Here is a 13807-nt window from a genome sequence, read left to right on the forward strand (position 1 = left end):
TGGGGTTTTCTTGGCAAGTATACTGGAGTGGGTTGCCATTTCCTTCTCCAGTGGACGACATTTTGTCAGAACTCTCTGCCATGACCTGTCCGTCTTGGGTGGCCCTGCACGGCATAGCTTATGGCTTCACTGAGTTACGCAAGCCCCTTCGCCAAAACAAGGCAGTGATCCATGAAGGGGTCAACTCTTAATACAGGAAGGAAATTATGACTTGAGAGGTACAACTGAGACTTGGTGGGATGACTGTCATGACTAGAATACAGCAATGGAAGGATATAACTTGTTCAAAAAGAACAGGAGGAACAGAAAGGGAGGTGGGGTTGCACTGTATGTGAAAAATAGTATCTCTGCACAGAAATACAGGAGGATGAGCTTGGTAGCCCCATCGAGAGCATCTAGATCAAAATAAATGGAGCAAAGAATAAAAGGAACCTGGTGGTCGGAGTCTACTACCCGCTACCCAACCAAGAAGAAGATGAGGATGAAACTTTTGAAAAGCAAATAGCTGATGTTTTAAGGAAGCACGATGTAGTAGTAATGGGGGACTTCAATTTCCCCAATATTTGTTGGGAGACAAATTCTGCAAAACATGGCCCCTCCAGGAAATTCCTGACTTGTGTGGCGGATAACTTCCTCCTACAGAAAGTAGAGCAAGGAACTAGAGGATCGGCTATCCTTGACTTGATCCTAACCAACACAGATGACAGAGTGGATGAAGTAGCAGTTACAGGAACTCTGGGGGAAAGCGACCATGTTGTACTTATTTATTTATTTATTTATTTCATTTCTATACCGCCCAATAGCCGAAGCTCTCTTGAGTTCTTGATTCTAAGGGAAGCAAAAGCCGAGTGTAGCCAAACGCGTACCCTGGATTTTAGGAAAGCTGATTTTAATAAACTCAGAACGATGAACAGTAAGGTCCCATGGCAAGCAACTCTAACGAGAAAAGGAGTCCAAGATGGGTGGGAGCTTTTAAAAAAGGAAATTCGCAAGGCACAATTACAAACAATTCCAACAAGAAGAAAAGGTGGAAGACAACAGAAGAAGCCAATGTGGCTTCACAAAAAGCTTAGGGATGACCTGAAAACAAAAAAGGACACATATAAGAAGTGGAAAGAAGGCCAAGTAACAAAGGAAGAGTACAGGCAGGTAGCACAGAATTGCAGGGATGGCGTCAGGAAGGCTAAAGCTGAGAACGAGCTCAGGTTAGCGAGGGAGGCTAAAAGCCACAAAAAGGCTTTCTTCAGCTACGTGCATAGTAAAAGGCAGAGGAAAGAAATGGTGGTTCAGCTATTAAATAAGGATGGCAAAACGATAACAGATGACAAAGAAAAGGCAGAGGTGCTCAATTCCTACTTTGGCTCAGTCTTCTCCCAAAAGAGGGTCTATGACCCCCCTGGCAAAGGCGAAGTACAGGCTGAAGGGGCAGGATTGCTACTTGAGATTGATAGGCATATGGTCAAGGAACACCTCATTACTTTGAATGAGTTCAGATCTCCAGGGCCAGAGGAACTGCATCCTAGAGTAATAAAGGAATGGGCAGAAGAACTCTCAGAACCACTGTCTATTCTCTTTGAGAAATCATGGAGGACGGGTGAAGTGCCAGATGACTGGAGGAGGGCTAATGTTGTCCCTATCTTCAAAAAGGGTAAAAAGGAGGAACCTGGGAACTACAGACCAGTCAGTCTGACATCAATCCCTGGGAAAATTCTGGAGCAGATGATAAAGCAATCCATCTGGAAGCACCTTGAAAACAATGCAGTGATTCCTCGAAGCCAACATGGATTTGTCAAGAACAAATCCTGCCAGACAAATCTGATCACATTTTTGGATCAAGTCACCTCCCTTGTAGACCGTGGGAATGCTGTAGACATCATATACCTCGACTTCAGCAAAGCTTTCGACAAAGTGCCCCATGATATCCTGATAGTGTTGCAGAACCCAGAGTCAGAGAGACCACGGAGTGAAGGAAAAAGAGATTCTTTATTTAACGCGCGGGCTTAAGGCTGGAATCGTTTCCAAAGAGCCAGAAGCCCCGATTTACATTAGCACATTGGTTTTATAGACATTGTGACACATATGAAACGGCTCCTCCTCTCCCTCCCGCATGGGGTTGCAATCCTCAACATTTCTTCTCTTAGCACTATTGTTTATAATACAAGAACTGGGTTATAGGGTAGCCATGATAAGGAGAGAACAGAAGAGAACAGCAGAGAACAAGATATACAATTGTATGACCTTTGACAAGATAAGGAATTCCTGTGTCTCGTCAGCTTACAACAATATATTCAAGGGAGAAAGAGCTCAGCAAGAACATGAAGCATGAGACTGCATAAGGCTACTTAGTCTGACCCCCGATATGGCTGCTACATTCCCCCCTTAAATGCATAATTTCATTACAATTATAGCATTTCTGATAACTATACAAAGCTTTTTGTGACATACATATTACTTAGCCTTTTGTTGGGCTATTAGAGCGTAGAGGGCAGCAGTTTTATTAGCTGAGACATAAACCAGATTGGTTAAACAGCGCATAAGACAAGGAACGCAGAGACATAACAGAACTTTTATGAACAATACTGGTAGAATTAGGATGAACAATGCTTTTAAGCTAGCTAAGATCTGGAAGCCAAGGGGTTAACTAATTGAGCTAATTGTTTTGTTTTATTGTTTTGTAAGCTACTATATTGTGCAGCTTGTTGATCTGTTCATCTACAGCATTGCCATTATCAGTTAAGTTAAAACAACAGAGCTTTTGGTGTGTCTCACAACTTAAATGATGAAGAAGGAAGAGGTAATCTATATCAGCTCTGTTTTCTAGAACTGCACCTCTTAGATCACGCAACTCTTTATTTAACAATGACAATGCCTGTGAGGTGGCATTTATGCTTTTGGCTAAGCTGCAAGCTAACCGGTTGATTTCCAGACCATCAGCCAAGGCTAAACCTGGAACCCCAACTAGTGACATTGCTAAGGCCAATTTTTTTTGAGTCAAAATATAACTGCACATGACTATTACAATTTTTAGTTAGTTGGAGTGCTCGAGGCTGCCATTGACGGATTTTTTCAGGCTACAGGGGAAGAATTGGCACCAGTTCAATTGGCGGCTGAGGCAACATGGGTGGTTATCAGACAAGTTGGCAGGAATAAATGACCAAGTGCAGGAATTACATGTCTAAAACCATCCATGAGGCAAAAGTATGTGGGCATCATTAAAAGATATGTTTTGAATTTTATTACAGTGGAAGGGGGCCAGGGATAGCTTTGTATTTTCTGGAAAATTTTTTTGACAATTAAGCATTTGTGCACACGTAGCATTTGTTTCAGCAATGATGGGGGTGCGTAGAGTGAACTCTGTAGGGGGTAGGATCTTTGCAACCACGCCCCAATTAGCATTTTGGGAATAAGTTAAACTTACACCATAAACTCTTAACATGGTATCTTTTTGAATTTTCCCAGGATGTCTACAGACAGGTATTAGGCAAGAGCCAATAAGCCTGTTTGCAGGTATACCTCTTGGCAAACAAAAATGTTTTACTCTCGTGATGTTAGCCAGGTGAAGCCAGTAATTATCAGCAAATCACTGGGACAAACTTCTTTTTCTAGGGGCAGACCCCCCTTTTTGCACCTTATTAAGGAAACACAATGCAACACTACTAACACTACAACACGCATGTTTGATCTTCTTTGGGATCTGACCGTACGCAGGGCAGCTATTCACCTGGCAAGCTGCAGTAGGGTCTAGTCCCCTTCTTCAATTCTCCAGTTGCAGGTCTGACCGTACGCAGGGGGACAGTTTCCCGGTGTGTCCACAGTAAGGTCTAGCCTGAGTCTTCTTACTGCTTTTTCAGAATGATTTTTAAAGGATTTTCAGGATTTCTGTTTACAGTCTACTCTCCCCCTCTCGCTCTCTTGACTCGTGTCCAATGTATCTAGGGTTTAACTCTAGCTGCTTTCATAGCTGCGGGGGTGGAAAGTATGACAGTTTTCAGTCCTCTCCATCTGGGAGTCAAAGGGTTATTTTTCCCTCTTTAACTCATACTTTAACTCTTGGTTGGAAAGGATGAACTTCTGTGATGGGAATGGCTTATTTTTTTAAGACAAAGCGACGCTGGGCTTGAAGACCTTTGCTCAGTGTTTGGACTTCTTGTTTAAGGCTAACGTTTGCTTGCTCTTGATGCCACTCCAGTGTCAATCATGAAGTCAATGTCACTGCCCCTCACAGTCAATGTCACGGCCCCTCTCAAGCTGTCTCCCTCTTCGCCCATTCTGGCCCCTTTGGTTTTCTCCTTTGTGTATTTGATTTATTTTATTTGGGCATTCATGCCACTAATGTCCATCTTGTCCACACTGGGCACACTGGTTCTTTTTTTAAGAATCTTCTGCCTCTGCCGGGTCTTCTTCTTTTCTTTTTTCGTCCACGTCTTTTTGGGCCTCTGGGCTGAGGGAGGGGGGTATACTGGCGATAGGCATTTGAAAAACGCTCCAAGTACGCTCTGGGGCCTCGGTGGCACCTTGCAGCACTTTAGACACTTTGGTCATATTAACTGACTTCTTCATACCTGCTTTCATGGCTTCTAACAGCAGGGTTTGATACTGGGTGAGGCGCTCTAGCCCAACTTGTGTTTTGGGATTCCAGCAGGGGGGGGTTACTTACAAGGAGACTTTATTGGGTAACTTACAGCACACAGGCGTACTTAATTTTTGGATCAGACAGCTTCTCTGAACCACGAGCTATTGCGCTAAATGGGTTTTATACCATACATGTTACCCATAACACTAGCAAGCATTTTCAGCATAGGCTAGAAGTGTTTGGTTCTCAGGCACAGCTTCCTGTAAACAACTTCGCTTCCCAAAGTGCTTGATAACACTTTTATTTATTAGTATGGGAAGACAAATTTTTTCTCTTTCTTTTGCTTTCTTTTTCTTTGCTGATCTGCCTGTATTGCAGATCATGTTTCAAACTTTTTATATAAAACTTTCTGCTCCATGCACCAGCCTTGTCTCTTTATTTGTCTTTTTCAAGTTAAACTTACTTAAACTTTTCTGCCTTACACTAGTCCCACTGACACACATTTGGGATAGGCTCTTCTTCTCCTTCTAGTTAGATTTTCTTTATCTTAAAGAACTATTACATTATTGTGGCTACTTTACCCCAGGTAATAAGCTCCAGGCACAATCAGCTGCTTTTAATTTACCCTGGGGGCAACTATGGCCACGCTTCTTTTTTACAAATGTTTTTTCTTTGCCTTTTGCCTTTTCTTTTTCTCTCTTCTCTATCTGTCTTCTACTTTCTCTATTCTTTCTTTTCTACTTGCTTTTGTCTTTTCTCTTCGTTATCCATTGGGAACCACACTTAGTATCATTTGGAGTTGCAACTAACACTAATTTGCAAATATCACATATATTTCATGATATTTAAGAAATCATAAAATATACACAACAAACTTTTTCTGCAATTTAACACAATGAATAGAAAACACTTTTTGCATGGTAAGGCATGATGGAGCAGATCCAGCAATTATACTGCTCTTCTGGCTGAAAGCTCAGGGCTCATTAAAATCAAGGGACGGGCATACCCACACACGCAAAGAGTTCTAGGTCACCATTTTTGCATCGGCAACTCTATGCTGCATGAGTTCTGGCAGAAGGAAATCTAAAAGTCACAGATTAAACTCAGCCTGCTGTACACTGAGCTGACTACAAACATAGACACATGGTCCACAGCGATGAGAGTTCAAGTTTATCAAAAGCTTCATAGCACTGTCCATGGCAAGTCTTTGACAATTTAAAATTTTAGTTCATGTGCAGAGTGTCTCTAAAAAGCCCAGACATTGATGGAAGCAAACAGAGACGGCTCTGGGCAATGAAGATGTGATGTTTCCAGCAAAGGCTCTCTACTTTTGCATGAGTTTAAAAAGGGAAAGTGTGGCCCTACACCCCTTCTGACAGACAAGGGCCTTTAACTTTTTAGCAAGGCCTCTGTCTAAACAGAGCGGCACAGCTCAGCTCTCTAGCTGTGACGCTTTAACCTGGGCAACTCCTCTGTAAATTTTATTTTATTTCTGTCAGGTTCTCTCACAGACATTTTAAAAACTTACTCTTTTTTTTTTTCTTTTCTAACCTGGTACACGAAAGCACTGAAACACTGAGTGCCGAAACTCAGGACGCTGGGGGGTGATGGGCATCGCCTTATACTTGCATTTTTCAGGCAGCCATTAATCTTCGGGGAGGCGGTGGGGTGATTTGCAGGACTTCAAAGGCAAGCTTCTCAGTTTGTTTGTATTTGTAAATCCCAAGCTCAAAACAGGACACGATGAGGTACAGGGCCACCAAATTCTTGCTTTGGCACGGGCAACAAATAACTCGGGTTAGCTTTCTTCGCTGGGGTCTCAAACAGGAAAACAGTCTTAATTTAAAGTTGTAACATCACTGACAGCGTCAGCCAGCCAGCTACACAGATCTCATTGTTTTTTAAGACAGTTGCTCCAATAGCTTCTTTTCTTCTCAATCAGGTTGGGTCTCCCAGCTTACACAGTTTATTGCAGCTTCCAGGAGCATGGCAGTAGCGTGATTTTGGCTTGGCCAGGAACATGCTGTCTGGTTTCTCGGTCTCTTTAGCACACACACTTAGGCAGTGTAACACTGGACACTCAAATCAGTGAGATTTCTTCATTGCAGGGAATCCCACGGCAAAAGCTTAATGGTTACGCTCTTCAGAAATCATATAGCTGATGGTCAGTAGCTACAGGCTCTATGCAATTTTAACACAGTTCAAAGCTAAACACGGTTACCTTGACAGAGATCTTCAACGTGGTCTTTCCGCTTCATTCTGCTTTGGGACAGTCTTATGGCACACTTTTCACTCGAAGAGGGGTCTAGCCTGTGCTCTGGGGCCTGATTCTTCACCTTTATTTTCTATTTTGCCTTCATCTTCTGGGTCTTCATTTTCAGTTTCCATTTCTTAGGGATTTCATCTCAATTAGGCGAGGTGATGATGTTGCACAACTCAGAACGTTGTGGGCAATTTTCCTGCCCCCCCCCTCTCGGCGCGCTAGGCTAACAGCTACTTTTTCGGCCTTACACTCTCACGCTCCCACGCTTTGTTAAAAGCCAGACTGTCCTGCAACATTTTTCTAATTAACAGCCTCAGATCTTGTTTTTTTTTTCCTCTCAGCTCGACCTTGAGCTTTTTGCTGTTTTCTCTCTCTATTCTGAATCTTTTAAAAAAACCTTTTTCCTTCTTTGTTTGACATACATCTCAAGGGGGTGCAAGGTTTGCTTCCCCCACCACCCATAGCCTCCCTCCTAAATTGAAGACAGACACAATTAGGGAATGGGAATTGGTCAGTGAGTAAGGGGTCTCACTGGCCGACACAAGAGGATTTTTCACACCACGCACTTTGCTACTGGCCTGGGCACCCGGACGGTCAACGGTATGCTTCAGAAACCGCAGTAGCCACTCACACAATCATCAATCTCTCCACTACATCCATATGTCCCTGCCACCCACTTTTCCCACTTTTTACCAGAGCGGAAAACGGCTTCCCCAGCTTCCTACTGAGTACTGGCGTGCTAGGTACTGGCGCCCACTCGGGGGTGTGATCAGGCCCCCCTTCTACCCGCAAGGAGTAGGTTCTTTTGTATACGTATACCACCAACACTGACCTTCTTCATAAGGCGGGGCCCTCTTTTTTTCTGCCCAGTGGCCTTTCTCCCTAAAGGCGGGGCCCTCTTTTTCCCATATACTTGCCTTTCTCCTGAAGGCTTCCAATGTGGGTTTCAACTCAATTGCAGCTGCGATACAGGCAGGGCTCAAGTTCCTTCCTCCGCTTCCCAAGGTTCTCTTGCTGCTCACTACCGTTTGGGCGATCCCGGTGCAGGCTTTCTCCCATTCACTCGACAAAAAGGTCGGTGGCGCCAAGAAAGGGAGGCATGCGCCGAGCTCGTCTTCCCGGTGCGGCGATCAAGAGCAGGCAACTGCCACCTGTCTGGCTCAGAGCCTGCCACATCCGAGTCACGGCACCATTTATGTTGCAGAACCCAGAGTCAGAGAGACCACGGAGTGAAGGAAAAAGAGATTCTTTATTTAACGCGCGGGCTTAAGGCTGGAATCGTTTCCAAAGAGCCAGAAGCCCCGATTTACATTAGCACATTGGTTTTATAGACATTGTGACACATATGAAACGGCTCCTCCTCTCCCTCCCGCATGGGGTTGCAATCCTCAACATTTCTTCTCTTAGCACTATTGTTTATAATACAAGAACTGGGTTATAGGGTAGCCATGATAAGGAGAGAACAGAAGAGAACAGCAGAGAACAAGATATACAATTGTATGACCTTTGACAAGATAAGGAATTCCTGTGTCTCGTCAGCTTACAACAATATATTCAAGGGAGAAAGAGCTCAGCAAGAACATGAAGCAAGAGACTGCATAAGGCTACTTAGTCTGACCCCCGATATGGCTGCTACAATAGCTCAAAGTGGGCTAGATGAAACAACGATCCGGTGGATCCACAGTTGGCTACAGAATCGGACTCCAAGAGTGCTTATCAGTGGGACCTTCTCCAACTGGGGAGAGGTAACGAGTGGGGTACCGCAGGGCTCAGTCCTGGGCCCAGTGCTCTTCAACATTTGTATTAATGACTTGGAGGAGGAGGTGCAGGGAAGGCCCATCAGATTTGCAGATGACACCAAATTGGGCGGGATAGCTAATACTTTGGAAGACAGAAACCAAATTCAAAGTGATCTGGATAGACTGGAGCACTGGGCAGAAAACAACAGAATGACATTGAATAGGGATAAATGCCAAGTTCTGCACCTAGGAAAAAGAAACCAAATGCACAGTTACAAGATGGGGGATATGTGGCTCAACAACACGACAAGCGAGAAAGATCTTGGAATTGTTGTCGATCACATGCTGAATATGAGCCAACAATGTGATGTGTCTGCAAAAAAGGCCAATGCTCTTTTGGGCTGCATTCATAGAAGCATCGCTTCCAAATCCCGGGAAGTACTAGTTCCCCTCTACTCAGCACTGGTAAGGCCTCATCTGGAGTACTGTGTCCAGTTCTGGGTGCCACACTTTAGGAAGGATGCAGACAAACTGGAGAGGGTTCAGAGGAGGGCAACAAAGATGATCAGGGGACTGGAAACAAAGCCCTATGAAGAGAGACTGAAAGAACTGGGCATGTTTAGCCTTGAGAAGAGAAGGCTGAGGGGAGATAGGATAGCACTCTTCAAGTCCTTGAAAGGTTGTCACAGAGAAGGCGGCCAGGATCTCTTCTTGATCATCCCAGAGTGCAGGACACGGAATCATGGGCTCAAGTTCCAGGAAGCCAGATTCCGGCGGAACATCAGGAAAAACTTCCTGACTGTTAGAGCAATACGGCAATGGAACCAATTCCCTAGGGAGGTGGTGGGCTCTCCCACACTGGAGGCCTTCAAGACGAGGCTGGACAGCCATTGGCCAGGGATGCTCTGACTTGGATTCCTGCATTGAGCAGGGGGTTGGACTCGATGGCATTGTAGGCCCCGTCCAGCCCTACTATTGTATGATTCTATTCTATGAAATCATGCCCCCCCCCATAGCTTTGTATAACAGGAGTTAAGAGGATGTTTACAAAAGGGTCCCGTTCTATTGCATTCTTTGCATTAGTATTCACTGCAGAAGATATAGGACAGTTACCTGTGCCTGAAATGTTCAGTTCAGATGAGCTGGAAGGAACTGAAGGAACTCTGAGGAACTGAGGCAAACAGTGGTGACAAAAGATGAAGTTCTCAACCTTATTGATAAATTGAAAGCAAAACAGTCACTAGGCCCAGATGGTATCCATCACAGAGTTCTCCAAGGACTCAAATATGAAACTGCTGATCTTGTACCCAAAGTATGCAACATGTCGCTAAGATCTGCGTCTGTACCGGAGGACTGGAGGATGGCCAATGCAACACCAATTTTCAAAAAGGGATTCAGGGGGGATCGAGGAATTTCCAGGCCTAACATCAGCTTAACATCCGTTCTGGGTAAATTGGCTGAAGGCATTCTTAAAGGTAAAATCAGTACGCATATCGCAGGACAAGCCCTGCTGAACAAGAACCAGCATGGCTTGCGCTAGGGTAAGTCCTGCCCTGCCTCGCTACGCTCGCAGAATCCTTCGAAAGCGCCCACGGCCACGCAGACGGGTGCCCGGGGACGCCTGGACTCCCAAAGGCTTTGACGAAGTCCCGCAGCAACGCCCCGAGCAGACTCGCAGTGGGGAATACGCGGCCGGGTCCCCGCGGATCAGCGCCCGGCTGAAGAGCAGCGAGCGGAACACGCGGCGGATCCCGCGGGGAGGGCAGTGAGGGCGCGTCCGCGGGACCGCGGTCGGGCCCCGCGCTGCTCACAGGCGGCCCGGAAGCAGGGCGGGCCGCGAACCGGCCCAGGCCGCGGCGGACGCCACGTCGCTCAGGGCGGCCGCGACGAGGAGGGGCAGCGCGGGGCGGCCGAGGAGAACGGCGGGCGGGGCGGGGCGGGGCGGGGCGGGGCTTCCGGTGCTGCGGCGGCCGAGAGAGCAGGAGCGAGTCGCTCGCTGCCCCGCCCGTTGCGGTTGCCACAGCAGCGGGGAGGGCGGGGCGAAGGACGAGGCCCGGCCGGCCGGCCGGCGCTTCGGGGCGGCGCATGCGCGGCAGTGCCCCTCGGAGCCGGCCCGGTCGGTGCGGACTGGGAGGAGGAGCCGCCGCCGCCGCCGCCGCCGCCGCCGCGAGAAGGGAGGCCGGCCGGCCGGACCAGGACGGAGCGCACCCGCCGGCCGCCCTCGCCGCGCCGCCACCGCGTGAGTGCGGGCGAGAGGGCCGCGCCGCGGACCCGCGCGCCTCCCCCGGCGCCCGCCCGCCGCCTCGGCCGGGGAGCGCGCGGCCGCGGGCCGGCAGTGCGCGGCGGCGGCGGGGTGCCGGGGCCGCCCGGCCGGCCGGGGCCGCGGCGCTCGCGGAGCAGGCCCGCGAGCCGGCGGGCGTCCGCGCTGCCGGCGCCTCGGCGCGCCCGGGCTCCCCTGGCGCCCGCGGCCCGGCCTCCCCGCGCGACGCTGGCTCGCCCGCTGCGGGCGGCGCGCCCGGCCCATCCGGCGCCCGGCTGCTCCGCGTGCCCCGGGGCTGCCGCCGGCGCGGGCCTCCCCCGGGCAGGCGCCGCAGGCGAGGGCCGCCGGCGTCTCCGCGGGGGCGGGCGCCCTCCTGGGTCGGGGCGCGGCCGCCCGGGGCTTCAGCTGGCGCGCGCCCCGGCCCGCACAGGCGAGGGGCGCAGGGAGGTGCCGCCCGGATGGGCTTGTTGGAAGGGCTCGCCCCCCGACGAGGTCTACGGGCGCCGGCCGAACGTCGTCCTCGCTGGAAGTCTAGCCTCGGTTGCGGCCCCTAAACTGAAAACAGGCCCCGTTATCCCAAATCCAGGTTGCCGGTCTTTGTCTTGCTGGCCACCAATCCTGCCCCGCTCAGATGTCCGCGCTCTCCCCGCACCTTAGGAAAAGGTGTGATGGTGTCGCCAAGTAGGGAGGGAGGTCTTGTTCAGGTGGGCATGGCTAGCTTTAAGACCAGCTCAGCAGCAGAACAGGCTGGGGCTGGGATTCAGTTCTCCTCTCGTATTGCATTTTTATGGGATGTTTCGTCTTGGGATTTGGGTGAGCCAGATGACCTTGCAGTGATTTTGTGAGCTGCATACATAAGAAAGTGCCCATGTTCTGGATCCTATTGCCAGGGCACTTCATTATTTTTTTGGCCCTTTACTAAATATTTTTACCAGTCACTCTTGTTTTATTGGCCTGCAGGATGCTCACAAATAGGCCACAGCACCCCCCTTAGGAATGCCTGGCTTAGTGTGAGAGGTGTGGCTGAAGGACCGTTTCAGCTGTGAGCCGCCAGTGGGCTTGCAGTTGCTTGCAAGATGCCTTGCAGCCTGACAGTGTAGCTGCCAGCAAGTGAGGCTCTTTGGCCAGGGTACAACTGCTGCTTATGAATTCTGCAAGCATAGTTGGGTGAATGCCCTGCCCTGGGGCTCCAGTATGCCTTCTCTGGACACCCTGCACCTGCTGCAGAGGGCAAAGGAAGGTGTGGCTGTGATCAGCTGTCAGAGCCCATTTGCTAAGGCAAATGGTGTCTTTTTTTCACTTCTGCCTCCTTGGCTTTGCTGTAGGCTGCTGTTGTGTCCCAGTATTCTCTCTCAAATGGCAGATGCTTGCATGTGGCACTCTTTCTGGTGTGTGCTTCTCTTTGTGCTGTGCTAGAAGAGAGACGTAGGTGCTTCTCACAAGGTACTGGCTGAGTCTGCCCTGCCCAGAGCACTGTGTAGCTTGACTGATACAGTTCCTGTGGCTCTCTGTGCCAAGAGAGATGGAGGTCCAGAGGGCTTTTAAACCACCTTGCATGCTTCCCTTGAAACCCAGTGGGGAGTGGGGAGAATGTAAAATTATGATGTGGAGGTGAGTGTCTGAGGAGCTGTGTGAATCCTCCCATCTCTTGCATGTGCATTACTTGATGACTCATAGATGAATGGGTGAGGAGGCTCTGCTGTAAAACTGTGTTTGGAGTGATGAGAATTCTGTCTGTGATGGTTCATTCACACATGCAACCCTTAGAGCCCTCTTCTGACTTCTTGCTGTCCTTTGACTTGTATTGGTAGCCTGAGGAGAGAAAGAGAGCCTTTTCCTCCTTGCCATGGTGGGAAAATTGGAAGGGGCTGGCAGTATTTCCTTGCTGGGAAGATGCTCTGACTGACTGCATGGCCTGCCTAAAACTCAGTTTTCATCACCCCAGCACTCGGAGGCCATAAATATTTATGAGGCTGTCAGATGGAATAATTGGTGCTTGTGCCTGAGACGCTATTTCCCTAAATGAGCATTGCTGGTACTGCCTGCCTTTGCAGAGGCTTCAACAAGTGGATTTGGGGTGGGGTGGGGATGGGCCTGTGTGTGTACTCTTCAGGTGGATCAAAGGCTGTGCACCTTCCCCTTGGCTTGCATGTGGGAAGAAGGTCCACTTTGTGTTATATCCAAGGATTCCCCTTAACCCGATGTAGCCTGAGAGCAGGAAACCAAAGTCAGTGGGGAAAAAGGGTGGAGGAGGATGGAGTTGGTTTTCAGGGTTTGGGGGTTGGTTTATTGAAAAACAGCATTTTCTGCCTTTACATTGATCCTGCAAATCAAACTAGCACAGAGGGGGAAGGGAAGAATGACAGAGAAAGATTACTATCATTCTGGTGAGGACTGGAGGAGGGGATAGGGTTCCAAGTGATGCAGGAAGAGTTTGAGGAGGCAAACTCAAGGCACAGGTTGGAAGAACACTTTATGCTCTTGGCTGAAGCCTGTGCCTTTTGCGGGGAGGCAGCATAAGAATTTTATGCTCCATTCTTGCACAAGCCTGTGTAAAATTTCAGATTTCTGGGCAGCCAGGGATTTTCCAGGTCAGACAAACAGCTGCTGATAGATGTCTGTTTGACCTTCCCTTGAAAATGTTCAAGGAAAGAAATTCCATAACCTCCCCAGACAGCTGCTTCAGCTGATGCTTGCTCAATCCTGATTTCTCCCTCTCCTTTTTGAAACACTTTTAAATATTTGAAAACATTCAGCCTTTCTGGATTGGGGTGGACAAAGACTGAAATCTCTTGCTTCGTTGCAGGAAGCAATTTAAGCTTCGGAAGGCAATGATGAAGCAAGTGAGCTGATAGGGGAGCCGGTGTTGTATGAGTGGTTGGGGTGCTGGTGCTGCCTTGTGGCATGTTGCGCCATTGCTGCTCTTTGTGCCCAGGTTCGAGACAGAGAGTGTAAACTGGGCCAGGCTCTCT

The 13807-nt window shown here is 48.8% G+C and overlaps 1 protein-coding gene across 7 annotated transcripts in view; it reads left to right on the forward strand.

Annotated features, from left to right (window-relative positions):
* The first annotated feature begins 10679 nt into the window (after positions 1 to 10679).
* The window catches only part of MAPRE3 (microtubule associated protein RP/EB family member 3), a 61505-nt gene continuing 58377 nt past the window's right edge, over positions 10680 to 13807 (forward strand). For 5 of the 7 annotated variants that reach the window (XM_084833132.1, XM_084833217.1, XM_084832808.1 and 2 more), the window contains exon 1: positions 10680 to 10814. The gene's annotated coding sequence lies outside the window, so the exon portion shown is untranslated. Of the gene's footprint in view, positions 10815 to 11167; positions 11540 to 13807 lie in introns of those variants that run through there. The other 2 variants (XM_084832974.1, XM_084833301.1) reach the window with 2 other exon arrangements.

This window comes from Heloderma suspectum, chromosome 1 (assembly GCF_057233095.1).
Source record: "Heloderma suspectum isolate Gila_16-S chromosome 1, 16-S_ref, whole genome shotgun sequence".
Lineage (NCBI taxonomy): Eukaryota > Metazoa > Chordata > Lepidosauria > Squamata > Helodermatidae > Heloderma > Heloderma suspectum.